Source organism: Schistocerca nitens, chromosome 7 (assembly GCF_023898315.1).
Source record: "Schistocerca nitens isolate TAMUIC-IGC-003100 chromosome 7, iqSchNite1.1, whole genome shotgun sequence".
NCBI classification, from domain to species: Eukaryota; Metazoa; Arthropoda; class Insecta; order Orthoptera; family Acrididae; genus Schistocerca; species Schistocerca nitens.
In genome coordinates, this window is record NC_064620.1 from 388173282 (window position 1) to 388199050 (window position 25769).

The window sequence follows — 25769 nt, forward strand, 5'->3', positions numbered from 1 at the left end:
GCACCGCAAGCACATTTGAATTTGCATTTCCTTGTCATACCCTAAAAATCTGTTATCCACTCGCGATAAGTTTGTTCTGGCCGTTTTTTGCAATTAAGGAACTGATACCTAGCTGCTACCACATTCACTTGTTGGTCATAGTAATTTAGTTAGCGAAGAGATAACATACGCAAGTTCACTCGGAGTGGCGTCAGGAAAGAGTTTTTGAATTAATCTGAACGCTGCACTTCCTATCATGGATAACAGATATGGAAGTCCCACAGTACTTGGTACATAGTGAGCTAAGAGGTGGGCCTCAAACTGGGACAACCACTCGAGCCATTCCTCTTCTTAGTCACGAAACAGTCGAAAAGGTGGTATTGCAGCTGTAGTAGGCAGTGCTTGATCCGTTGGGGATGCAGCGTTGACCAGTAGCTGCTGCACCGTGTGGAGTAACATGGAGATCTGTTGCGTCTGGAACTAAACATCTGCATTAGCTGTGTGGCATCTAAGACTTGTGGCTGTGACGCCTGAGCAGGGGGCGGGACAGGTGGGGTGGGTATGTTGGAAGACACACATGCAAGAAACAGACAAGGCAAGCAAGCAAATAAATTTTCTGCAACGCTCACCTGAAAACACTGATTAGCAAAAACGACAAGAAACTGTTAAAGCAAAGAAAAACCACTGCAAAGTAAAGGCAAGAGAAAAGCCAGCAACATAAAAAATTCCATGGCTGCCGGGCACTGGGTTCGACGGATACTCATCGCCAAATGTGGGGTCCTGCCCACTCGTCCCGTACAGGGTGCCTAAAGGATGCTGCGTTCTCGGAATACTATAAAGCAATTCAAGAAAATCACATCATCATCATTTAAGACTGATTATGCCTTTCAGCGTTCAGTCTGGAGCATAGCCCCCTTATAAAATTCCTCCATGATCCCCTATTCAGTGCTAACATTGGTGCCTCATCTGATGTTAAACCTATTACTTCAAAATCATTCTTAACCGAATCCAGGTACCTTCTCCTTGGTCTGCCCCGACTCCTCCTACCCTCTACTGCTGAACCCATGAGTCTCTTGGGTAACCTTGCTTCTCCCATGCGTGTAACATGACTCCACCATCTAAGCCTGTTCGCCCTACATCTATAGAGTTCATTCCCAGTTTTTCTTTGATTTCCTCATTGTGGACACCCTCCTGCCATTGTTCCCATCTACTAGTACCTGCAATCATCCTAGCTACTTTCATATCCGTAACCGTGATAAGGTAACCTGAATCCACCCAGCTTTCGCTCCCATACAACAAAGTTGGTCGAAAGATTGAACGGTGCACAGATAACTTGGTCTTGGTACTGACTTCCTTCTTGTAGAAGAGAGTAGATCGTAGGTGAGCGCTCACTGCATTAGCTTTGCTACACCTCGCTTCCAGTTCTTTCACTATGTTGCCATCCTGTGAGAATATGCATCCTAAGTACTTGAAACCGTCCACCTGTTCTAACTTTGTTCCTCCTATTTGGCACTCAATCCGTTTATATTTCTTTCCCACTGACATTACTTTCGTTTTGGAGATGCTAATCTTCATACCATAGTCCTTACATTTCTGATCTAGCTCTGAAATATTACTTTGCAAACTTTCAGTCGAATCTGCCATCACAACTAAGTCATCCGCATATGCAAGACTGCTTATTTTGGGTTCACATATCTTAATCTCACCCCGCCAGTCTATTGTTTTCAACATATGATCCTTAAATAATATGAACAACAGTGGAGACAGGTTGCAGCCTTGTCTTACACCTGAAACTACTCTGAACCATTAACTCAATTTACCGTCAACTCTAACTGCTGCCTGACTATCCGTGTAAAGACCTTTAATTGCTTGCAAAAGTTTGCCTCCTATTCCATAATCTCGTAGAACAGACAATAACTTCCTCCTAGGAACCCGGTCACATGCCTTTTCTAGATCTATAAAGCGTAGATACAATTCCCTGTTCCACTCGTAACACTTCTCCATTATTTGCCGTAAGCTAAAGATCTGGTCCTGACAACCTCTAAGAGGCCTAAACCCACACTGATTTTCATCCAATTGGTCCTCAACTAATACTCGCACTTTCCTTTCAACAATACCTGAGAAGATTTTACCCACAACGCGGATTAAAGAGATATCTCTGTAGTTGTTACAATCTTTTCTGTTTCCATGTTGATGGTTCATGGTGTGGGTTCCTGTAGTCATGTCCTAGTTCATGAACCACGGGCAACGTATGAGTGGCCAAGTAAGTGGTCCCGACAGTCGGGATACCAGTTACTTTGGAATAAGGCTGGGCATCTCGGACATATTCTGAGGCGTGGTCACCTTTGTGCTCATACGGCAAAGACTACCAAATCCACCGGTTAGTCCCTCAACCGTTAGGGGTAAAACCCAATGGGACTCGGGGCAAGTAAGGCTAGCAACCTGCTTCCCTGGTACTTTAAATATGATGCTGGCAACAATCAGAAAATCACATTAATAGTTTTTATTACAAATGAAAAGACTGACAATACTTAACTTTAAATTTACAATGGCGTCACAAGCGATGGGCGACATGCAAATAATCAAAGTCCTTTGCTGTACACAAGGTCCATGTAAGCAACTGATATGTATCACATTTCCCTCCTGTTGTTGTGTTCTTCTAGTACTGTCCACTGAGGCTGGCAGGAGGGGAGCTTGTATTCGCTTGTATTCTCTTCAGCTAGAGGGCGCTCCTGTCATGGCATGGTCCTTGTCACCAGGCTACTGGCTGATGTCGTCTCGCCACCTTCTTCGCTCTTCCGATCTTCGTCTTCGTGCCGGCGCTTGTCTATATGCCGAAACAATTCATACAGGTGGTTCTCTTTTCTCCAGAGGTCTCTCTAATTTTCCTGTAGGCGGTATCTGTTTTTCCCCTACTGATATATGCGTCTAAATACTTACTTTTGTCTTCTATCCATTCCTGCTCAGCCATTTTGCACTTCCCGCCAATCTCCATTTTTAGATGTTTGTATTTCCTTTCCCTTGCTTCATCTGGTGCATTTTTATATTTTCCCCCTTCATCAATTAAATTCAATACATCCTATGTTGTCCAAGGATTTCTACTAGGCCTTCACTTTCTTCCTGTTTGATCCTTTGCTACCTTTACTATTACATCTCTCAAAACTATCAAAAATGGTTCAAATGGCTCTGAGCACTATGGGACTCAACATCTTAGGTCATAAGTCCCCTAGAACTTAGAACTACTTAAACCTAACTAACCTAAGGACATCACTCACATCCATGCCCGAGGCAGGATTCGAACCTGCGACCGTAGCAGTCCCGCGGTTCCGGACTGCAGCGCCAGAACCGCTAGACCACCGCGGCCGGCTCAAAACTATCCATTCTTCTTCTACCGTATACTTTTCCTCTGTTCTAGTCAATCGTTGCCTAATGCTCCGTCTGAATCTCACAGCAACCTCTGATTTTTTCAACTTATGCTGGTCCCGTCTCCTTATCTCCGACTTTTTTCCAGTTTCTTCATTTTTAATCTACAGCTCATAAGCCAATAAATTGTGGCCAGAGCCCACACCTGCCCCTTGAAATATCTTACAATTTAAAATATGGTTCAGAAAACTCTTTCTTACCATTATATAACCAGTCTGAAACCTTCCAGTATCTCAAGGTCTATTCCATTTATACAGCTTTCTTTCATGATTCTTAAACAAAGTGTTAGCGATGGTTAAATTATGCTCTATGCAAAATTCTAGTGGGGGGCCTTCCCTTTCATTCTTTTCTTTCAGTCTGTATTCACCTACTATTTTTCCTTCTCTTCGTTTTTCTACTATCGAATTCTAGTACCACATCACAATTAAATTTTGGTCTCCCTTAACTGTTTCAATAATTTCTTTTACCTCATCACACATTTCTCCAATCTCATTTTCTCCAGAGCTAGTTGACACATAAACTGGTACTACTTTGGTGGGTGTGCACTTTGTGTCTATCTTGGCTATAATGACTCCTTCACTATTGTAGTAACCAAACCCAACCGCGGGAATGCCTTGGGCTGCGGATCGGAGCCGCCAGGCGGGGAAGCCGCCGGCGGTGGAGCACGCACCACCGGGTAAACACAAGGACGAGTCGGACGACAGACCAACGACAACCGACAACGACCGACTATTACCGACACAACAAGGAAGAGAAACAACAGAGGCCTGTAGAAACCACAACACCAAACACCAACAGTAAATCACTCGGAACCAGAGCCAGGCAAATGTCAACAACGAGCAACGAGCAGAATGCAGTACCGCCGAGATAGAGACGCAATCCAGAGCGAGTACCAGACTGACTGGATTAGGGCAGAGCGGGTCCCTATATACGAAACCGGAGGGAGCGGCTATTGGCCGCTGTCTGCACGTGGTGTCGCGGTGGCGCCCTCCCTGCGCGAGAGCCGCTGCGCGGAATAGCCGCCGCGGACGCGGAGCCCTCTGTGAGCTGACCACGTCCATTTGTTCTGCCGCGTGTTCGACTTCCGCGGCGGGAGGTACTAGAACTATGGTGTTCATAATAGCTTAACTGCATTCATATTTTGTTGTTCATTATTAAATCTAATACTGCATTACCCCTATTTGATTTTGTATTTGTAATCCTGTATTCACTTGGTAAGTAGTGCTGTCCCTCCTGCCACCGAACTTCACTAATTCCCACTATACGTAACTTTAACCTACCTGCAAGATTAAGAGATCTGATATTCCATGCTCCGATCCGTAGAACGCCAGTTTTGTTTCTCCTGACAACGACATCCCCCTGAGCAGTTCCCGGCCAGAGATTTTACCTTCAGACGGGAATAGCAGGCTCAAATCACTGCTTCCTATTCTCGATGGCAAGAGATTACTGCGGTTTGGAGGCAGGGTACAAAATGCTGATCTGTCATGCAAGCATCACTCATATTGTCATTTCACTATCATCTCACAAGACTAATAGAGGTAGGTGACCATTGCTGTCTTTCTCACACAGAGTGTCATTTGTTGCTTACATCTCTAATTAGGCAATAATGGGTACCTAAGAGACAAAACGCAGTCCGGCATGTCCTGCATCAGTGATGACTTCTCAGTGGTTAGAGGCATATCCTGCACTACAGCCCATGGTAGATTACCACCCTCACATGTAGAAGCTAGGAGACCTCTCTTCAACTGTGGGATTGATTGCACAGAACCCTTCTATGTGAAAACTGACTCACGGCGTTCCAAATTAAAGGAACAGTGTTCTGTTACCCTATTTGTGTGCCTGGTGACACGAGTACTGCATTTGGAGACAACCGGCAATATGGCTGCTGAAGCATTCCTGTCGACTCTTAAAAGATTTTTATATTTACAGCGACAATGGGACAAACTTACAACTTTGTTGGAGTTAGTCAGGAACTGCAGAGCTACAAACTGCTATAACGACTCACTATCAGCAGACTTAGTTGCTCGAAGAAGGCATCGAATAGCAGTTCATTCCTTAAGGTGTCGAATATGGGAGGAAGTAGTAAAGTCCTTTCGAGTACCACTTACGGCGAACAATGGGAGTCATATGTCCAACAATGCAATAGTTGACAATCCTGACTTGCCAAATTGAGGTTAGCCTGAACTCTCGTCCTCTCACACCCCTTTCTTGCAATCCTATTGACTCCCAAGTCCTCAGGCCAGGTCATTTCCTGACTGGAACCGCACTCACGAAGAGCCTCAGCCAGATCTAGGTACAGCCAAACTGTGGGAATTACTGCAGCAAGGGTTTCAGATCTTTTGGCGGCGCTGGTCATCTGACAGCCTACATCATCTGCAACAGCAGACCTGTTACAATGCGCAACCTGGCGCTTTGGTCGTAGTAAAAGAAGAGACAACCTGCCACTCATACGCTGGAAGCTGACCGTTATTGAAGGAGTACGCTATGAGCGTGGCGTAATGGTGCATGTCACCACTATTAGCACACCGCGAGGGGTTTTCAGGAGACCAGTCTGTAAGCTACGTCCTTTCTGAGTGAAGTAATAACAAACGCGAAGAGTGTATTCGTGTTTTTTACCTTCTATGTTTTCTTTAGTTTGTTCTGCAAGTACCTTGCAGCAGATTCAGTTTTTTCGTAATTTTTTATGTTTTAGTGTTCTTTTTTTTGTTTTCTTTACGTGAGCGGTTTTCGGGAGCCAGTTACAACCCTTGTATGTTAACAGAATAGCAGCCAGTGGGTCACTCGTTCAAGGGCGCATAACAGGACACTCTTCCCTGCCAGACAACAGTTTTGAATGGAGCTTATCGGTCGTGTGTCGTAGCTCGTCGTAGCCTCGTGGCCCGCGCGCCTCGTACGCTTAACGGTGAAGGTGCGTAATTCGTTTTGTGCATGTTAATTATGAATAATAATCAGTTTTTGAAATCTGAATTGATCGGAACCACTGAACAGTACTTCTAAATTCATCGTCCTCCAGCAACATTAACGGTTTACGTTTTCGTAATTCTTCGCATGCGTCATTTCCGAATGTAACAGGGAAGCAGGGGGGAAAAGATACTGGGACCAGAAAACCGTCCGTCAAACCCCGCAAAGCCTAGTTTACACGACAACGCTGCGCTGCGCTGCGCCACTCATTACTTGGAACGGAAATGGTTTCATATATGACTGCAGACACAGCGACACCAGTGTACAGTTTCGACGTTTTCTGGGTGCCTGAGTCATGTCTGAAATAAAAGTTTTGGCCACTGCACGAATTGTGGTGAAGTTAAAGCACGTTAGCGTGGTATCGCTGCATAGGAAAAGAATGAGAAACGTGTTTGGGTGCGTGATTGGATAACGAAAAGACGTCAGCTCGGTTGCTCAGCGACATTGCTGAAAGATGTACCATTTATAGAATAATCTAGAAGTTATTTTAATCATCTTAGAATGTCATCAAAACAGTTCACGTTTCTTTTACGTTGAGCTAATAATGCACTAAGGAATAAAGATACTGTAATGCATGAAGCATTCTCACCAGAATTGGAATACGAATCACATTGCGGGCAGTACAGTCCAGAAATCTCCGCCTGCTATAAGATGCAGTTTTAGTTGGTGCTAACGCATTTCTATTAACATCAATAATTATTAACCTGAACACCAATAATTACTATTATGAAAAGTTTAAACATACAATAAGACGACAGAAATGATGGACTACGAATATCGCGTCGGACGTTCTCTGGTCCGCTGTAGTGCAGAAACTCAACGTGGCGTAGACGCAGCAAGTGTTTGGAAGTCCGCTTCAAAAATATTAAGCCATGCTGCCTCTGTAGTCGTCCATAATTGCGAAACTGTTGCCCGTGTAGGACGTTGTGCACTAACTGACTTATGACCCATACATATTCGATCGATGGCCAAATCGTTCTCTCGAACTGACCACACTGTTCCTCAAACCAATCGTGCAGAAGCGGTCCGATGACATGGCGCAGTGTATCCATAGAAATTCCATCGTTGTTTGGAAACATGAAGTCCAGGAATGGCTCAAAATGGTCTCCAAGTAGCCGAACATAACCATCTCCGTTGGACCAGAGGACTCAGCCCATTCCATGTGAACACAGCCCACACAATTATGGAGCCTTCATCAGCCTGTACAGTGCCTTGTTGACAGCTTGGGTCCGAGCTGCAGGCGATTTCGTGCTGTTAGCTGAGGCACTCACGTCGGTCGTCTGCTACCATAGCCCACTAACGCCATATTTCGCCGCACTGTCCTAACTGATATGTTTGTCCTACGTCCGACATTGATTTCTGCGGTTATTTCTCGCAGTGTTGCTTGTCTGTTAACAATGTCAACTCTACACGAATGCTGCTGCTGTCGTTCGTTAAGTGAAGGCCACTGCGTTGTCCACGGTGAGAGGTAACGCCAGAAATTTGGTATTCTCGGCCACTCTTGACACTGTGACTGTCAGAATATTGAATTCAGTAAAGATTTTCGAAAAAGGAATATCCCATGCGAGTCGCTCTAACTACTATCCCGCGCTCAAAGCCTGTTAATTACCGTCGTGCGGCCATAATCACGTCGGAAACCTTTTCACATGAATCACCTGAGTGGAAATGACAGTTCCGCCATTGCACTGCCCTTTTATACCTTGCGTTCGCGATGCTGTCGCCCATCTGTGTACTAGCATACCGCTATTCCCCGACTTCTGTCAACTTAGTGTACTACAAATCGCGAATGGGAAGCACTGCTGTAAAGTTTTAAATAAATGAATATTGGATAAAGAATTAACCGTTCAGATTTGTGTAGCCTTTCCCCCTGTCAACAATTTTACTTAAAAAATTAATCGGCCAACTTGATTCAATGGATTTTAATTTTGTAGACTTGAGCAGTTCCACCGTCAGAGGCCGACCGCTGGGACCGAGTGGTTCTAGGCGCTTCAGTCCGGAACCGCGCTGCTGCTACGGTCGCAGATTCGAATCCTGCCTAGGGCATGGATGTGTGTGATGTCCTTCGGTTAGTTAGGTTTAAGTAGTTCTAAGCTCTAGGGGACTGATGACCTCAGATGTTAAGTCCCATTAGTGCTTAGAGCCATTTCATTTCAACCACCGCCAGATGTTTTGCTTGCCTGTATTTTCCTTCATTTATTTGTATAAATGCATCCAATTTAACATATTTTGCCCTGCTGCTCATATGTTGTCAACACATTTGTGTTCAGATACGATATGACGGTCTCAAGCGCAGAAACATGTCGCTGTTTGTTTTTGTAATCAATGTCATTGAAATCTCACAAACACCTATGCGAAACATAAATAACGAAAATGTGAAAATTATCCTCTTTTCCGCACTGCACATTTCTGTACGTGTACCCTCTACCGACACACCTAGCCTCGAGACATATCAGTGTCGCCAAAGCTGGAACAAGCCAAAAGAGTTTAGTTTCAGCAACGAGTTGCGCAATTGCGCGGCGCGCATGTGTAATGGTCGACTGCGCAATTGGGTGCAGCCTAGTGTCGTGTAAACTAGGATTAAAATGGCTTTCTGAGTGAGGGTGTAAATCTAGGTGTGTTATTTTGCTTTCTGTATTTGTTCCCGTCGCCATGAAAATAAATGGGAGGTATTAGTTTCGGAACGAACCTCGTAAATTATTGTAACCAGTTTTGTACTCCGCAAGCCGTCTTACGGTACGTGGCGGAGACTACTTCTGGTACCACTATCTTTTTCCTCCCTTCCCTATTCCATTCACGAATGGCGAGGGGTACAAATGACTGCCGGTAAAGCTCCGTATGTGATCTAATTTCTCCAATTTTCGCGACACGTACGACGCAGGGAGTAATGTGTTCCTCGACTCATCTTGCAACGTAAGCTCTCGAAATTTGAACACAGTATGCCTATTTGTGACGCAGAACGCCCCCCTCCCTTGTAGTGACTGCCACTGGAAGTTGCTGAGCATCTCCGTAACAACTCGTCAGCACACGGAACGTTCGAGCGTCATCGTTGACCGTGCCGAGTTCAACGTGCTGCTGAACGCTCAGAAACGCTGCGACTTGCGCTTACGTACATTTCCCCCTTTGTAGACTTGCTAATCATGTTGTTCCATCTGTAATATACCCAAGTAAACACTTCAGTATCAATGACCATGTAATAAGGGAAAAACGGAAGTGTAATGTCTAGTTAGAAAGGACATCAGTTCATGAAAGTTCCGTTACAAACAGTGTGAGAAATGTTCAAATGTGTGTGAAATCTTATGGGACTTAACTCCTACGGTCATCAGTCCCTAAGCTTACACACTACTTAACCTAAATTATCCTAAGGACAAATACACACACCCATGCTCGAGGGAGGACTCGAACCTCCGCCAGGACCAGCCGCACAGTCCATGACTGCAGCGCCTTAGACCGCGCGGCTAACACTGTGAGATAAATGTACAATAGTTCTCCACATAAGATAAAATTATTTCATTACACTCACATTATAGTAAAACCGTAATGTCATTTTCAGTTGATCACTGTGCCTATTCAGCAGCAGAATCCTTACAACAGGCGAAATCAATTCTTGAAACAAGAAACTGGAAAATTTCTTATTGCAAGTAGTGCTAGCTGTGTTGTAGATTAAACCAATTGAACAACTCACACCTCAGAAAAAACACACTTATATTTACACAACATCGAATGTAATACAATACACTTTTATTAAACCAATAAGAAGGTATCAGAATCTATCACAAAACGCGGAAATCGGTAAAAAAAAAAGAAAAAAACTTTGAATCCAGTGATATGTGACCAGCAACACATCAGCTGTTATCATGCAATTGTGCCACTGTAGTCATTACGCTACGCCGAAGATGAATTGTACGCGACTTTCTTCGTATCTTACTATTTCCTGAAAGCTTTATCGTAGATATGTTACTGGTTCAAATGGCTCTAAGCACTATGGGACTTAACATTTGAGGTCATCAGTCTCCTAGACATAGAACTACGTAAACCTAACTGACCTAAGGACATCACACACATCCATGCCCGAGGCAGGATTCGAACCTGCGACCGTAGCGGCGCGTGGTTCCGGACTGAAGCGCCTAGAACCGCTCGGCAACAGCGGCCGGCAGATATGTTATTAACTGACCTTTAATTATAACAAATGGAACCTATAACAACGCGTTTCTGGTGGATTCTCAATGTGCCGTAGCCTTGAAACGGAGTATTTTCATAATACGCAACTTACATTAATTCTTTAACCACCAGTATGACGTTTCCCGCGATTTTATTACGAGTCATAGAGTGACAAATGGTTTTCAAGAGGTCCTCAGTTTCATAATATTTGGAAACGACATACATAAATATGGGCAACTGAAAGCCAATATCTTGTCTCGCGACTCTACTGAAGAGAGATGGTGTGCCTGTGACGTAGGTGGTGTTCAAATGGTTCAAATGGCTCTGGGCACTATGGGACTTAACTTCTGAGGTCATGTCCCCTAGAACTTAGAACTACTTAAACCTAACTAACCTAAGGACATCACACATATCCATGCCCGAGACAGGATTCGAACCTGCGACCGTAGCGGTCGCGCGGTTCCAGACTGTAGCGCCTAGAACCGCTCGTCCACTACGGCCGACCGTAAGTGGTGTGCTTCCATCTCATTGGTCTCCGTTCAAACGCACGTTCAGAATATCTGACCTGCTAGATATTCCTCTGTACGTTCGGAAAGACTCACCCATGTGTTTTTTCCAGACTATGATGTCAGAAGCTCGGCGCACTCAAACGTTCTATTGCACGGTCCGTGTGCTGACGGCTTAACGCCCTCTTGCCGAGAAAAGGTACGATTCCAATTATGGTGAAAAGAAAGGAGAAGGAAATTATTGAGGCACTTCTTCCCCTAATTCTCAAAATACCCTGAATACGCAACCCTGCACCTCACGCTAGACAGTACACGTTGCGAATCGAGGTCCACTTCGCGCACCAGCTCCAGCGCCACGGCGGCCGGCGGGGGAAGCGGGCGGAACTATTTTGGCGGCGGCGTGACCGTGGCGCTCCCCTCTGCCGCCCCCGGGCCAGCCGGGCGCCACAGAACACACACCGCAGACGCCCCCGTGTCGCGCCAGCCACAGTCTCCCTTCCAGTCGCTGCTCGCCTCGCGCCACGCTCTCTCGCTCAGACTGCCCTCGTCGCGATAACCGCAGCGCACGCCGCCGGCCGAACCACGAGAAGCAGAGCCATCTCTCGCGGCCGTGTGCACTAGGACAACAGTGACGCGGCGCCCGGCAGAGGTAAGGTCAAGGGCCGCGTCTAATGACGCTTTCGGCAGACAGTGATTGCCATTCATTCCTTACACTCTTTCGGGCAGTTTCTTCATCGCGCATAATCTATATCGAGAAGCAATGAGTGCGCCTCTAAGGACAACATTGTGACCTGAATCTATGAATTGAAACTTATTTGTATTGTATTGTATTGTATGTTAACCGGGGGGCTTAGAAACGACGGAGAGGCCCCGTCCCCGCTGCAGCCGCAGTGATCCTCAGCCCCACGACGACTACCGCAGTCCACTTCACACCTCCACCGCCTCACACCGAACCCTCGGTGGACCCCCCTCCCCCCCTCCAGGGAACGTCTTACACAAACGAGTGTAACCCCTATGTTTGCGTGGTAGAGTAATGGTGGTGTGCGCGTACGTGGAGAACTTGTTTGCGCAGTAATCGCCGACATAGTGTAACTGAGGCGGAATAAGGGGAACCAGCCCGCATTCGCCGAGGCAGATGGAAAACCGCCTAAAAACCATCCACAGACTGGCCGGTTCACAGAACCTCGACACAAATCCGCCGGGCGGATTCGTGCCGGGGACCAGGCGCTCCCTTCCCGCCCGGAAAGCCGTGCGTTAGACGGCACGGCCAACCGGGCGGGCGAAACTTATTTACTGATTTACTGGAACCGTTCAGTTTGTTTCTACACCGCGTTTCGGAGGTTTAAACCACCATCATCGCATGGATTTACGTTACTTACGGTAAAAAGACGTATATGTAGGTAAAAAGACGTATATGTAAGTAAAAAGACGTACCCTTTATGTAGGTAGAAAGATGTATATGTAGGTAAAAAGACTTATATGTACTGGGTGTTTCACAATTATTTATGTTACACACTTCTAGAGGATGTAGGGGGGACTTACAAGGGAACCTCCCCGTCGGAACCCCCCCCTCCCCTTCCCCCATATTTCCTGGTAAGATGACCCAGTGGATAGCCCATCAAAACGTAAACACAGAAGAATCATGACAACAGGAAGAAGGTGCACTAAACTGTGAAGAAAGAAGCAAAATCAGAACACTGAACGACCCAACTCAAAATGTGCAACATCCAGCAGAGTTGTCTAGCGGCGGCGTTATGTTTCTGTGGTTACAGTGTTGGACTGCGGACGGGGAGATCCGTATTACAATTTGCCTCGTACCTTATTTGCTTATTTTTTGCCGGCCGCTGTGGCCGAGCGGCTCTAGGCGCTTCAGTCCGGAACCGCGCTGCTGTTACGGTAGCAGGTTCGAATCCTGCCTCGGGCATGGATGTGTGTGATGTCCTTAGGTTAGTTAGGTTTAAGTAGCTCTAAGTCTAGGGGACTGATGACCTCAGATGTTAAGTCCCATAGCGCTCGGAGCCATTTGAACCATTTGAACTTATTTTTTCTTCACGAAATTATGAACTCTCCGTCCGGTCATCGATGTGTCTGCTGTATTCAAATTTGTCTCTGTGACATGGTTTAACGTCCGTTTGCAGCAGCGATGTGTAAAGAACGAACCTCCACATGTACGTACCTCCTACTTGTTCTACACAAGTACCACGTGTTATGACTCTTGCTTTCCGTTTTGGAAGTTTTGACTCTTGAATTCCTTTATTGTAGCATAGTTCACACCCGTTTTTATTTCTGTGAGAAATCTATGCGACATCTCGCCTGCTCTCACTATTCATCATATTTCCTTTTGACGGTAATATATTCTTACCACATGACTTATATTCTACAACCAATGTATGGTATGACTACTGAGAAACAGGTTTTCGTAAGGAGATTGCAAATAAAATGGATACACAGGAACTTTCAGTCAAATCAGTACATTCTTTTTATTTATATTATTGTATGTACATTTGTTAGGAGTTGGGGTGGGTTGTTTTGGTGAAGGAGACCAGACAGCGAGGTCATCGGTCTCATCGGATTAGGGAAGGACGGGGAAGGAAGTCGGCCGTCCCCTTTGAAAGGAACCATCCCGTCATTTGCCTGGAGCGATTTAGGGAAATCGCGGAAAACCTAAATGAGGATGGTCAAACGCGAGATTGAACCGTCGTCCTCCCGAACGCGAGTCCAGTGTTTAACCACTGCGCCACCTCGCTCGGTATTTGTTAGGAGTATAATGTGTAACATATGGAACACACCAAGAACCAGGAAAATACTCGTAACAGAAACAAGGAAATAGTAGGTATTGCGACATACGGACTTCTAATGAACGCCGAATTTTGGCCTATTGATTATTTTTCCATATGTCTATCGCTAAACAAACTTGATTTACATTCATAAACGGCTCTCCGTCGTCACACAGTTTCATGGCGTACCAAACAAACCTATTGTTAGTGTAGTGACTTGACAAGACAGCCAAGTCACTCGGAGGTAGCCGAAAGGCACGCGTTTAAGCTCACGCAGACTGGCGTGAGGTCTGGCACATGACAATGTCTTGAGAATTGCAAATAAAGTACGAAGATCTTGGAATACTTAACTTTAATCCATAATTGGTGTACATCGCTCTTGATGATACATAAAACAATCTCATTATCAACAGGTAATGGCGCCTTGCTAGGTCGTACCCAATGACGTAGCTGAAGGCTATGCTAACTATCGTCTCGGCAAATGAGAGCGTAGTGGTCAGTGTAGCATCGCTAGCAAAGTCGGCTGTACAACTGGGCCGAGAGCTAGGACGTCTCTCTAGACCTGCCGTGTGGTGGCGCTCGGTCTGCAATCACTGCCAGTGGCGACACGCGGGTCCGACGTATACTAATGGCCCGCGGCCGATTTAAAGGCTACCACCTAGCAAGTGTGGTGTCTGGCGGTGACACCACAGTTAGAATTACGTGTGAATGAAAAAAAAGCACCAATAGATTCGATGCGTACAGCTCGCCCCTATGAAACTATACGCTTATTCGCTCGGCTGCGGACTCATTGAATATTGGCGACCACACGAAGAATAGAAGCACGAGTACAATATTCAAATACGATTTTCTCGAAAACGGTTGAGAATTGCGTGTTCCTGTTTACGTATGTCGAAGTCCCAGTTGTGCCCAACAAACATTGTCAGTATGAATCAAAACGGCGAGGGGAAGTTCGTACGATCCCCTTGTCATCCTTAGTTTCTCCAGTTCTAACGAGGGAAACTCCCCATCCCACCCCCTCAGTTTTAGTGGTAAGATAGCCCAGCGGATAGCCCGTCAAAAATTGGACACAGATCAAGCATGAAAACAAGGTGTACCGAACTGTTGAGAAAGAAGCAAAATAGAAACAGTGAACGGTCCAACCTACAGTTTTGCAACATGGAGCGAAATCCAAAGACCACGGCATTATGGTTGTGTGGTCGCGGTGTTGGACTGCCAAGCAGACGGTACGTGTTCAAATCTCCCTGGAGGCCCCTTTTTTTAACAAATTCAGAAACTGTCTGCCCGGTCACTGACGTGTCTGTTCTTCTTATATACCCCTGGCAATTGTCGCACTAAACGGTGGTTACAGAATATGAGTCGTGCGGTAAAAATATATCATCGCACGTAAATGTGATGAATAGTGCGAGCAGGCGAGATGCCACATAGACTTCTCACACAAATGAAAACAACAAGTGAACGGGTGTGATATACGTTACAACAAAGGAATTCAAGAGTCAAAATTTCCAAAACGGAACGCAAGAGTGATAACATGTAGTACTCGTGTAGAACAAGTAGCAGGTACGTACGAGCGCAGGTCCCTTGGTAGGACATCGCTGTTGCAGACCAACTTGACACCACGATAAAGACACAAATCTGAATGCAGCGAATAGACACGTCAGTGACCGAATGGATAGTTCATAAGTTTGTGAAAAATATACCGTGACCAGACAAGCACTAACCACGGCTGTTAAAACTAGCTCAATATTGATCTTCAGCTTGGACCATTCATTGTTTCTATTTTGCTTCTTTTTTCACAGTTCAGCCACCACCTTCCTGTTTTCACGCTTGATCTGTGTTTAGTTTTTGACGGGCTATCTTCGGGGCCACCTTACCACAAAATCTGAGGGGGCTGCGAGGGGAGGTTTCCCTTGTAAGTAGCATACAGGGCAACAAGTTTCCTCCAGCGAACTCAATCACCTGTCAGTTTTTCAGCTTCCTCCCAGTTCTACATCTACATCTACGTGATTACTCTGCTATTCGCAATAAAGTGCCTGGTAGAGGGTTCAATGAACCACCTTCATGCTGTCTCTCTACCGTTCCACTCTCGAACGACACGCGGGAGAAACGAGCACTTAAATTTTTCGGTGCGAGCCCTGATTTCCCTTATTTTATCGCGATGATCATTTCTCCCTATGTAGGTGGGTGCCAACAGAATGTTTTCACAATCGGAGGAGAAAACTGGTGACTGAAATTTCATGAGAAGATCCCGTCGCAACGAAAAACGCCTTAGTTTTAATGATTGCACTCCAATTCACGTATCATGTCGGTGACACTATCTCCCCTATTTCGCGATAATACAAAGCGAGCTGCCCTTCTTTGTACTTTTTCGATGTAATCCGTCAGTCCCACCTGATGCGGATCCCACACCGCACAGCAATACTCCAGAATAGGGCGGACAAGCGTAGTGTAAGCAGTCTCTTTGGTAGACCTGTTGCACCTTCTAAGTGTTCTGCCAATGAATATCAGTCTTTGGTTTGCTCTACCCACAATATTATCTATATGATCGTTCCAGTTTAGGTTATATTTAATTGTAATCCCTAAGAATTTAGTTGAATTTACAGCCCTCAGATTTGTGTGACTTCTCGCGTAATGGAAATTTAGGTGATTTATTTTAGTTCTTGTGTGAATAACTTCACACTTTTCTTTATTCAGGGTCAATTGCCACTTTTCGCACCATACAGATAGCTTATCTAAATCATTTTGCAAGTCGTTTTGATCATCTGATGACTTTGCAAGACGGTAAATGACAGCATCATCTACAAACAAGCTAAGACGGCTACTCAGATTGTCTCCTATGTCGTTAATATAGATCAGGAATAAAAGAGGGCCTATAACACTTCCTTGGGGAACGCCGGATATTACTTCTGTTTTACTCGATGACTTTCCGTCTATTACTACGAACTGTGACCTTTCTGACAGGAAATCACGAATCCAGTCGCACAACTGAGGCAATACTCCGTAGGCATGCAGTTTGGTTAGAAGACGCTTGCGAGGAACGGTATCGAAAGCCTTCTGGAAATCTAAAAATATGGAATCAATTTGACATCCCTTGTTGATAGAGCTTAGTACTTCATGAGTGTAAAGAGCTAGAACGATATTTTCTGAATCCGTGCTGACTATATGTCAATGAATCGTTTTCTTCGAGGTACTTCATAATGTTCGAATATAGTGTATGTTCTAAAACCCTACTGCAAATCGACGTTAGTGGTATAGGCTTGTAATTCAGCGGATTATTCCTACTTCCCTTTTTGGGTATTGGTGTGACTTGACCAATTTTCCAGTCTTTAGGTACGGATCTTACTGTGAGCGAGTGGCTGTATACAACTGCTAAATATGGAGCTATCTTATTAGCATATTCTGAGAGGCAACTGACTGGTATACAATCTGGACCGGAGGCCTTGCCTTTATTAAGTGATTTAAGCTGCTTCGTTACTCCGAGGATATCTACTTCTATGTTTCTCATCTTGGCAGTTGTTCTTGATTGGAATTCATGAATATTTACTTCGTCTTCTTTCATGCCCATGCACTGAAGGTCCTCTGTAAAAGTTCGTTCCTAGGTTTACAAATTCTTCCTCTACTTCTGTGTCCATTATCTGGTTTCCACAACAGTACTGATTTGGGGAGTCTTCCATCTTGCATGTGTAAAACACGCACTGCAAGCTTCAATTTTCTTTGAAAACGATTTTGTGCACATCACTTCTTAGCCAAATTCACCTCTTGAAAAGTGGTCCCTTATAACTGATGTTTAGAATTCGTCTTAATCATCGTTGGTGAAAAACATTGAGTTTGTGTGCTGATTTTACTGACTTTTCGGGGTCTCAAATGCGTATATTGCTATCAGTAGCTTGATACACGAGTACAGCCGACGTTTTGTTGACGTAGTTATAGAGTACAACTACCATACGGATCGCAGCCGTTGGAAGACTGCAGAAGCTGACCCAGTTACGTTGCTGATATCTGCATCTACTTTGGTGTTATTACAGATACCGCTGCCAAAATATGGAACTGGTCAACATCCTTTAGTATCTCGTGTTGCACTACAATTTTGAGTATATATAAAGTAAAGCGCTTAATTCAAATGTTTATCCTTCCACAGTCCAAGCCTGTGCTTTGTCTCTTACTCACAGTATAGCCTAACCTAAAATGTTCGCATTTAAACCTGATGCACATCCATAAATAGCTTTTTTTTTAATTCTCGGGTCCACAATTGCATTAATTTTTTTGTACTAAGGTATTTCCTCGTAGCATACTTCAAACGGTGTCATTGTCTATTAGCTAGTTTCACCCTCTTGGATATTATCAAGCACATTACACAACAGCCGTTGGAGTCAATTTGCCAGATGTCGTAATCGGAATATATCAACATGGAACACCGTCAACCGTTGAATGGCGTAGTATCTTACAATAACAGATACCAGGTACTACACCGCGTCTAGTCACTGTTCCAGTACGCAAAGTACAATACATTAAAAAACACAGCGTATGTCTTGAAATAAAAATGCACATGACGTTGGCGAGGTATTAAAATAAAATGGCTCAATGAGGGCGACAATGCGTAATTGCCAATGAAATGAGGTGTCTGTATCAAATAAAACAGTTTGTTGCCAGATAATATCTTCGTACAAGTAATCTTCGTTTCTTTTTCTTTCACCAAACGACGTGGTGGACTGGTACGACACTGGCCTCGTGTTCCTTTCAGAGCAATTCGCATTTAGATTTTTCGTCGTTTCCCCAAGCGCTTGAGGTACATGTCCAAGATTCCGCAGTCCGAGCCTGTGCTTTGTCTCTTACGATTTCGTTGCCGGCGCAGCGTTAAACTCCTCAGTCAGCGTTAGCGTTGTGAAAGGTTACAATTACCGCTCACTTGCTCTGAATAAATTTTTCCGTGTTTCCCTCCTTTGTCACACAGCAACCGAATTGGTGTAGTTGTCAAGACGCTGGACCCGAAGTCCTGCTATTTAGGTTTAGGCTGTCCTTGATTTTCCTGACGCACTTACTGTGTATCTGTGGATGGTTCCGTAATCGGTTTACTGCTCCATCCTTATCCATTCGAGTCTGTGCTCAGTCTCTTAACGCAGCTGTCGCCACAGAAATTTCTGTTCAGCTTTTCATGTTCTTTAGACAATGGTTAAAGGCGGAATATGCTCAGATCAGAGAAACTAATTTAAATGGAAATTAAACACCAATAACACTAAGAAAAGTTCAGTATTTTCAGAAGTTAACGAATGAACTAAAATGTGGGTAACGTATCTCTTGACCCTTCAGCGTGAGCCTAAATGAATGTTGTAAACATTTAGAAAGCACGCTTATATCGTCGTGTACGTCGGAATAAGTTTTCTTGCTCTCCTTCACCCTACTATTTGCAGCAAAAGCTGGCTGCTGACAAATGCGCTTTTCTTCCGAAATGAGCAAATTACTTCTCCCTTGGCAGTGCAGTCTGCATATCGAATAATGAATTTCTACGTTTTTGTTTAATAGATACTTGGTTCCTGCCTTACAACGTAAGATGTAATGGCAGACAGCTGCAGCGTCATACTGCTCTGTAAAAATGCTCGGCCGCATAACCTTAGTGCAGTTTATCAAAGACAGCAAAAGTGGGGCAACTGAAAATTGGGTTACTTGATAAATCTGTAGAAGGAGTAGGCACAAAGACAAATCACGAAGAATATATTCGCTATGAGGAAGGTACCTACCAGAATTCGATCCGCATCTCTAGCAAAGTTGTGCGAAATCTACCACTTCCGAAATTCAGCATGCATATGTGCGAAACAACCCACTACGTCCTTCAATTACGCACAAGCACACCTCTCTGGACTACGAATGTTCAGCTGCTCTCGCGTTGTTTGGCTCTCGCCACTCGTAACAGCGTTATCTAAAGAACGTAGTTTGCTTTACTTGCTTACTTCCGAAATTCAGCATGCATATGTGCGAAACAACCCACTACGTCCTTCAATTACGCACACCTCTCTGGACTACGAATGTTCAGCTGCTCTCGCGTTGTTTGGCTCTCGCCACTCGTAACAGCGTTATCTAAAGAACGTAGTTTGCTTTACTTGCTTACATTTTCCTGTCCGTTCAGTGCTGTAGCCTGATACAGCGGCAAGTGGCGACAATTAACGATGCGTATAACTTTATTTCTGAATGAATCCACTACTTGTGTGACTTGGAGTTGGCTGCGTGCAATGGTATGGAAGTTTGATGACGCTAACGAAATGTGTGCTTAGCTGCTAGAAGACTCTTCACAGATTATGGGAAGAAATAATCGGGAAATGATAATAGAAATTTTACTTTCCCAATATACAATGTGTTGCATGAGGAATGGTCAATATTCAGGAATATGACAGGAACAAACATATACAGTAAGTAACCAGTGACAAAATTCAAGTCGTCTCACATTGTCGCGAATGTGAAGATTGTGAACACTGTATGTGAAATAGGTACAAGTTTCCCGCATGTAACGTTCGCGATGGAAGTGGTCGTATGGTGTTAGTAGGACTACACTGCACCATTCCAACAACTTGTTGCTGTTCCTGCCTAGTTTGTTGAACTATAAGCTCAGAAGAAAAATGGGAACTTGAAAGAATACTTGTTTCACGTAGTGCGCTGAAAACTCCGGCAATCCGCTCGGGAATTCGAGGTGTCGGAAAGAGCCGACGGTGTTCGTCAGCAGCAGGAGCACTATGGTCGCAGGAGCGGTAAACCTACATCCTATCTGCATTCTCTTTATTAGTCTAGATGTGTGGCAAAACGTCAGAGAGGTTGTATCGTAAAGACACATACGAACGCGCCACTAGCTAAAAACAATGTAGATTAAATGTGTTCTATCTCGGAAACTATTCGAAACAGGACAGAGGTGCACATGAAGTTTTTTGTTTCAAATGAGGGTTCCTTTCATATCACTGAATGCTTACCAATCCTTCCGGCACATCCTGTATATGTAGATCATGATATTCTCTTTAGCTTCCTACCTACAGTTTAAGTGTGACAGTACAGATTGCATCAAAACTGTGTCTGTTGGCTGGTCGTAACAGCTAGTGATAGCTAGCGACGATCGTGCTTCATAGAGGTGGCTTGGATCCGAAATCACGCAAAATGTGCCTTTTCTTCTATCTTTCATTATCTTATTTCTTGATTATAATTAATTTGGATTAGTAACCCAGTCAACAATTAGAAATTCTTTGTGAAATTGAGACCGAAAGGAAAATCCCGGCCCGAAAGCAATCTGTATGCTCCTTTAAAGATTTCATAAAAATCGCTACGTTATTTGATACTAAGTCTGTATGGAATTAATTTTACCCCTACCATAGCTGTTTTAAATTTCATAATTGTTCCTAAAGTCACTGTTATTATAAATAAAAGTAATGTAAATGTATTGCCACGTGCGTGATAGAATCCACAGTTCCCTGAAAAAGTCTTCTGTAAGATGTTTGGTTATCAATTTTGCATGAATTTTGCACTGATAGCTTCTACGTCTATACTCTACAAACCACTGTGAAGTAGATTAAAAAGTTTTTTGGGATAGTTGCATTGGGTTCAAATGGCTCTGAGCACTATGGGACTTAACATCTGAGGTCATCAGTCCCCTAGAACTTAGAACTACTTAAACCTAACTAACCTAAAGACATCACACACATCCATGCCCAAGGCAGGATTCGAACCTGCGACCGTAGCAGTCTCGCGGTTCCGGACTGAAGCGCCTAGAACCGCACGGCCGCCGCGGCCGGCCGATAGTTGCAGGACGGTACTGATTGAAAGTGTGGAGTGTGTGCTCATAATTCTGTCTTCAAGTCAATAGAGGTTTCAAAGCAGACAGAACAGAGATTTTTGATTAACGTAACCACAGGAAAGAGTCACCTCTATAAATTATCCATCTGGAAGCCTAGGAATGTTAAACACGGAGTTTCATTTAGTTTATGCCCATTGATCTCTACATTTAGTACCAGCAGGTCATTTTTATTCGTTTGGAGTTGCCTAACATGAGTTTTCATAAGACTGATAGTGACAATGTTTGCTGTAAATCAGTTATATGCCTATTATACTACTCTCCAGGCTTTGTATGGTGCAGATGTGTTTGGCCCCATACCAGCGTACATGCATCATCAGCAGTTGTCACCGTTTTGTAATAGCCCTCCAAAGATAATTCGTTTAGGTCAAGAATAGAAGAGAACCAAATTCTGAACCTTGCGAGACACCGCATTTAATATTTCCCCACTTTGAATTTGGTTTGGATCCTATGGAATCATTTTAATGTAACACCATGTTTTCAATCAGCAAGTGCTGTTGTGCTTCGAAGACCACTTGTGTAAATAAGAACGTTTATCTCTCAGTACTGGAAGTACGCAGTACAAAGCAAAACTTTACAAACACATCCTCGTGAACGTTGGTTCTAGATTACTCAGGCCCTAGAACAAATAAATACACGATTGTGCGAATCTTAAACGTAATCAAAAAGTTACAGCATGTTTTCCCACAAGAAGGGTAGCACAAGAGATCCGCAAAACTATCGTTCTGTATCTTCGACATCCATATATTGTGGAATATTAGAGTATTCTGATTTCAGTTTTAATAAGGTATCTCAAATGCAGAGATCTCCTAGATATCAAAAAGCATGGATTCCGAAAACATGTCACATAAAATACTGAAAGCCATCGATCAAGGAATTTTGGTAGATGTAGTGTTTCTTGAGTACCGAAAAGCATCTGACGCAGTACCACACGTATTCCTATTATCAAAAGTACGATCGTATGAGCAATCGAAGTAGTTCGATTTCCCTTTCCGACGTGCAGCAGCGAAGTATGTTGGCGTCTCTGTTATATTAACGACCTTGTAGGCAATATTAATGATAACCTCAGATTTTTCGCTAATATTGTGTTCATCTTTAATGAAGTACTGTTGGAGAAATGCTGCACAAATATTCCGTTATATCTTAATAATTATGCACTTCACAAAACGAAGAAACGTAGTAATCTATGACTACAGTACCAGTGATGGAATCCGTCAACTCACACAAATAAAAATTTGTAACGAAATGAAATATATAAATTGTACAGGCTTGGTCGTAGGTAAAGCAAGCGGTAGTAGGTTGCAGGGCAATGCAGTCAGTCTACAAAGGACCTGCGACCCGTCAAAGAATACTGCTCAGGTATGTGCCACCCATAACAAAAAGGACGAACGGGGAATACTGATTGTATACAAGAAGATCAGCACGAATGGTCACAGATTTTTGACCGTAGTGGGGAATCTATGAAGGGCGTTCAGTAAGTAATTTAACACTTTTTGTCGGTTAATTTCGGTTGAAAAAATGTGGGACATTGTGAAATATTCCCGCTACAATACCCTAAACCTTTATGAAGTTACGATAATGGCGGCGCTATCTTTAGCCTTCAGAATGGCGTCTGTAACGGAGGTGCGTTCCAATTAGAGAGCTGTAACTGAGTTCCTTTTGTCGGAAAACTAGCGCATCACAGATATTCATAAGAGCTTGCAGAATGTCTACGGAGATCTGTTAATGAACAAAAGCATGGTGAGCCGTTGGGCGAGGCGTCTGTCATCATCATAACAGGGTCGCGCATACCTGTTCGATCTACCGCTTGCCAGCCCGCCGCATACAGCTGTGACTCCTGCAACGTTGGAACGAGCGGACGCTCTCTTTCGCGGCGATCGACGGATCACAATCAAAAACTTCGCTGATCAACTGGACGTCTCTGTTGCTAGTGATGACACAATCGCCAACCAGTTGGGGTACTCAGAGCCTAACAGAAGACCATAAACAGCAACGAAGGACCATCTGTGCGGAATTGCTCGCGCGTTAAGAGGCTGATAGTGATAATGTTTTAGTCGACAGTCGTCACACGGGATGACAAGTGGGTTCGTCACCTCAAACCGGAAACGAAACGGCAAGCCATTGAGTGGCACCACACCACTTCTCCTCAGAAGAAAAATTTCAGTTCAGCCCCCTGAGACGATGAAGCCGTGGCGACGGTCTCCTGGGACTCTGAAGGGGTTATTCTGTTTGACGTTTTCCGCGAAGAAACGACTTCAGCATGTTCGTCGCCACAAAAACGCAAAGGAACTTCGCCTTCTCCATGTCTGCGAAAGGCCTCACAAAGGTCTGCGCTCCCGAGAGGAGTTCAAAAAACTTCATTGGAGTGTTCTTCCTCATCCTACAGCCCGTATTTCGCACTTTCCGATTTCCATCTGTTCGACCCAAACAGGGACAGACTCCTTGGGAAGCATTACGCGGATGGTGCGGAGGTTATTGATGCAGCAAGACGTTGATTCCGACATCGACCATTAGAGTGGGTCCATCTGGGCCTACAGGCACTCTTAGTAAGGTGGCGTAAGCCGTCGCACTGGAGGGAGGTTACGGTGAAAAATAAGTTTTAGCAGAAAGAGTGGGGAAAATTGGCTGTATTGGAGTCCTGATAAAACCAACGTGCTTTCAAAAAACAAAAATGTTGCATTACTTATTGAACGCCCTCGTAGGAATGTACTACAGCCATCTACGTATCACTCCCGAAGGGATCGCGAAGAGGAAATTAGATTAGTTATAGAGCGCACAGAGGTGTTCAAGCTATCTTTCTTCCAATACATCATACGCTAATGATATGGGAAGAAGCCATAAGTGGTAGAATGGTAGATGTGCTCAGCACTCCACTGTGGTTTGCAGTTGTAGATTTACCGCGTTCATATCCATCAGACAACATTTTATGACGATTGTGATAAGGACGGCTAACCGTTTCCATTCCAAATGTGCCACCTGGAACAGTCGTAAACCATGTATTCCACATAGGTAAGGAACTAGTAACAATAAACCTGTGATTCTCGAACATTTCTGATCAAGAAGGCTAGTTGTCACACGTGCCTCGGGAAACTGTGACTACACCGTCGCAGGTAGTTGTCATATCACGTCTTCAGGTTCTGTAATCCATTTCGCGAAATTATTTGTTATTGATTTAGATCTCGTAAATTTTTCTCAGATCTCCGTGGGGCCCCAAAAAAGGGTCGGTTGGACAGAACTTCGATAACGCTGCTCTAGGCTGTTTCTGTGCGTCACTTTTGTTTTTCCTTTGCCATAACAAAAGGAATGTAATAGTCAAACGTTAACAATGATATCAAGTTTTATTCGTTACTCTCTTAAAACCAAATTATTATAAAACAAGCGTACATACAGCTTGTGATACGTTTGTGTGTGGCGAGGAACGGCGTCAACAATTATATCTGATTACGCTCTGCATGCAGTGAGTTAAAAAACGCCTTCAGTCACAAATTTTCGTGTTTTATTAAGTACACGATGCATTTCGGAATACAGTCACGTTTGAAGCTGCAGAATATGGATAAAATTAAATTAAAGCCTTGGCTGTTCTCTCACCGGCGTAGCCTCCCTCTTGGCATATGCCACTCGTTTCCTATCTGTCCAACAGCAAACGAGTATATCCGTCAAACTGTAAAGACTCCATGCTTTCTTCATACCTTGCTATTTTCGTTTTCTTTCCTCCATCCCATAAGTTAACCTTATCCCGCTGTGTCTCGCTGTTCTCACTGTCGGTCAACTTCTTCTTCAGATTTTATTCCTTATGTTTCTGTTAGATGGCGTTTCTCAAATTCGACAAAAAAGTAATGAGGAAACTGTTAAAACAGTTTAATTAGGCTGGCATTTCTGAAATACAACGTATTTATTACTACATCCAATATTATTAGTACCAGATTATTATTATGAAATTGATTATTATTTATTGCTTATGTATTATGCACACTTAAGCATTATACTTCTATCTGCCAATATGATACTATTATGAGAGACTATCTGAACCTTCGTTATACCGTATGGATTTCCAGTTCGTATAGTAATGTGCTCTTTACGGAATCTCGGTGAAAGATACAAATCTGACCTAGATGTGACTGCTGTACGTGTTAACTTTAT

At 44.0% G+C, this 25769-nt stretch overlaps 1 protein-coding gene across 1 annotated transcript in view; it reads left to right on the forward strand.

The window, feature by feature from the left end:
* Window positions 1–11557: 11557 nt before the first annotated feature.
* The window catches only part of LOC126195656 (uncharacterized), a 175932-nt gene continuing 161720 nt past the window's right edge, over window positions 11558–25769 (forward strand). The window contains exon 1 of the mRNA XM_049934280.1: window positions 11558–11676. The gene's annotated coding sequence lies outside the window, so the exon portion shown is untranslated. The remainder of the gene's footprint in view (window positions 11677–25769) is intronic.